We start from the raw sequence: 3,549 nt of genomic DNA, 5'->3' as shown, positions 1-3,549 counted from the left end.
TTAACTTAAGACGATACTACCAATAGACCACCAAGCAAAGTGGACAAAATCGCTACAAGAGCCTAAGGCCAGAATGCCGAGCTAACAAGAGGAACATCGGCATAGGCAAGCAAAGAAAAGTCAGCCAAAAGACTAAGGCAAAGCGGACTAAGTACTAAACACTGAAACAGATCGGGCATATTATCAGTTCGACAAAATATCAGTCAAAAGACTAAAGGCGAAGCAAAGACTAAGTATAAACACCAAAACAGGTTGCGCGAGTGCAATAACCTGGGTAAGAAACAGATCGGGCATATTATCAGTTCGACAAATTATCAGTTCGGGAAAAAGAACAACACTTAACCAAAAAGATTGTCTATTCCATTGCAAGAAAAGGAAGAGTACAATAATAATAATAATAATAAATTTACAAGCCTGGAGCTACTTCTTCCTCATCAGAAGGCACTTCAACGACACCCAAAGGTCCTGCCTCGCCCTCGGAATCTGGCTCGCCATCAGCAGCGTTGGCAATCTCCTGAGTTATTCTGGATCATCCACCGGCTCAATTTGAATCCCCTTCTGTAAGAATCCACCATCAGGTCGTCAAAGCGTGGCGAGGCGATGTAGTCATCAACGACCTTCTTCTTGGCATTTTCGATACCTTGGGAAAAGATCTGCGTTTTCTCCCTTATGTCCTCCTGAAGATATTCGACTTGATGCTGTAGGTCGAGCCTCAGGTCCGCCATATGCTTCACAACCACCCCCATGGCCTCAACATCCCTCTGAGACCTCGCCTGCCTGGCCATAGCAACGCGAGCAGCCTCCTCGGCAGCATGAGCAACCGCCTCAGTAGCTCGGGTAGTCTCCTCAGCGGCACGAAAAGCCTCTTCGGCAGCTCGCACCTACCTCGAGCTCCTCTCCACCTGGGCTGCTAAAGTGTGAATAGAAGAGTTCACCTACCAAAAGGAACAAGTGATCAAGAGAACGACAACAAGAAGGATAAAAACAAAGAGGACCGACAAGAAATTTTGACTCACCACCATTGCATGAGTTGCGGCACGACAGGCGATCTGGTTCAAGGGAAGATTGGTCCACGCCACGATCTCCTTGGGGAAAGTGGCATCCCTACTCTTCTGAAGAGCGTAGTTCGGCCACAGCACACTTCTGAACTCTCCTTGAGCTCCCGAGCCCGAGGGCCCAGCTCGCGTATAAGCGGACCTAGAGTAAGCAGGAGCACTAGAGTAGGCGGGAGAACCCGTGTGAGTTGTCTCAGCATAAGGGGCCTTGCCGTTTCCTGCATTGAAGGAGCCACCTTGGGTTCCCTGGGCGGATCTTCTGACGTGTAGTCTGGAACTTGAGGCTTCGCATCCTGGGGCAGCTCGGTACGAGTTCACTTGGCGACCCGCTTCCTCCTCTTCATGCCTTGGAACAGGCGCCCGCCATGAGTCCTCTCTGAGTCCATCACACCTGCAAAAAAGAGCTCGACATCAGAACAAACAAAAGAACAAAGCGTAACAAGAAACCTCTGAGCAAGGAACCTACCCGAACTCAGGCCGATCGCAATAAGCTTGGCCTCCGTTAGGTACTGATGACATTTCAGCCCTAGTCGTGCCCATTGTCGGATGCTCTTCACCGTCTCTTTATCGAGAGTGACACCAAAATCAGGGGCGGCCTCCCCCCACCCGGTCTGAAAAAGCCACCCTTGTGCACTTCGCACCCCAAAGTAGTCTCGCTTCCACACCGAGACCTTGCTCGGAAGTTTGTGCAAGAGTTTAAAACCCGGGCGAGGAGATAGGTAATACGCCCGCCTACCCCCGGGAAGAGAACCCACTTGTTTCTTGAGCATTAAAATGGAGGAGAATATCTCCAAGTCTAAAGGGAAGCCCTGTTCGTAAAAAAGGAAGATTGTCCCCACCAAGTTACAAATAGAGTTTGGATGAAGCTGGCCAACGGTAACGCCGAAGTGGTTTATGACCTCGACGAGAAGGGGGTGGAAAGGCAATCGTAGCCCCGCAGCGAGCTGCTCCCGAAATATCACGATCTCATCAGGACCGTGTTCCCAAGGAAAGCTACCCGAAGGAATGAAATATGCGTACCCCCAGGCAAATTGTAAGAGATAATAAGAGATTGGAGCCCCTCGGGCGTCATGGTCGAAGGACCAAACCTATCTAGCATCCGACCTCGATGAGAGGTAGACGCCAAATTGCCCGAAGCGGCTCGGCCTACGGGTTCGAAGTCGTCCTCAAGTTCCACCTCAGGATCACTAAGGCCATTGGGGGATGCGACTCGATTCGTAGAACCTACATCAGACCTACTGGAAGAATCGTCTAAGCTATCCAAGCTAGACATCGAGGAGAAAATGTGGATTCAGGAAAGTACTTAGTCGAAAAAAGTTTTGAAGGCTCCGGAAGCTGGAACAAGCAAAAAAACCTTGAAGGCGAAATAACAAGCCTAGACACGAATTGAAAGGCTTGGACGCGAGCTCAAGAAGCAAAACGCAGAAGTGACAAATCGACTGGGGTCCCCTACTATTTATACCCACAGTAACCGAGAATCAACAGTGCAGATTAGAGCCAATCCGACGGCCCGCATTTGCGCTGACCGCACGTCCCTTGAGACCGAGACGTGATTGGCGCACGTCTTTCTGAAATTGACGAAACATTGGCGCACACCTTTCTAAAACTGACGATGCACCGGCACACGTCTTTCTATAACTGACGATGCGCCGCGCACGTCTTTCTATAACTGACAACTGCCAGCACACGTCTCCTCGCCTTTCAAATGGCAGCGGCGCGCCTTTTTCAAAATCAAAAGACCCGCTGTCACGTCTCCCAGCGACGTGCTTTTTTGAAAATTGAAATAAGCGCGCGCCGCTACGTCTGTCAGCATTTTTAAGCAGGTAGGTGCGTCTCCCGCCTTTTGGGACACTCGAGAAAATCGAAGAACCCTGACAAAGCACCTCGCGCTATCAAGATCCGAAGTACGGGACAAATCCACCTACCACCTCGCGAAACTCCCCGCGCTAGGGCAGGACCCTTGGCACGAGGAGAGAGGGGCAATTGATGAAGGAAGATTTGGCCCGACCTCGTAATTACGAAACACGTGGCAAAGGCAACAGCTCGGCACCAATAGCACGCCTAAGGCAAGAGCACTAAAGGAATCAGCGGTCCGAACTCCCTACTGAGAACCCGAACTCTCCCTTAGGCCCCAAGCAAAACCCGAACTGGCCTGCCCTATGGCAGTTCGGAACACACCTCACCGAACTGGCCTGCCTCATAGCAGTTCGGGACACGCCTCACCGAACTGGCCTGCCTTAAAATAGTTCGGGACTCACCTCACCGAACTGGCCTGCCTTATAGCAGTTCGGGACACGCCTCACTGAACTGGCCTGCCTTATAGCAGTTCGGGACACGCCTCACCGAACTGGCCTGCCTTAAAATAGTTCGAGACACACCTCACCGAACTGGTCTGCCCTATGGCAGTTCAGGACATACCTCCGAACTCAAGACTTCACCTCGCTCACCACTCCAGCACTTCGCCTCCAGGATGCCAAATTGAACAAACCGTACC

At 51.2% G+C, this 3,549-nt stretch overlaps 1 long non-coding RNA gene across 1 annotated transcript; it reads right to left on the bottom strand.

The window, feature by feature from the left end:
- Positions 1-350: 350 nt before the first annotated feature.
- LOC148850313 (uncharacterized) lies at positions 351-3,116 on the bottom strand. The gene is made up of 3 exons (XR_016099965.1): positions 1,522-3,116; positions 1,017-1,446; positions 351-935 (listed from the first exon to the last, which is right to left on the bottom strand). It is a non-coding gene; the product is annotated as an uncharacterized LOC148850313 (long non-coding RNA).
- Positions 3,117-3,549: the final 433 nt, after the last annotated feature.

The sequence above is a fragment of the Nelumbo lutea genome, chromosome 5 (genome assembly GCF_056320005.1).
Source record: "Nelumbo lutea isolate HS-2025 chromosome 5, American lotus-T2T, whole genome shotgun sequence".
Lineage (NCBI taxonomy): Eukaryota > Viridiplantae > Streptophyta > Magnoliopsida > Proteales > Nelumbonaceae > Nelumbo > Nelumbo lutea.
This window is presented reverse-complemented; position numbering and strand designations above follow the sequence as displayed.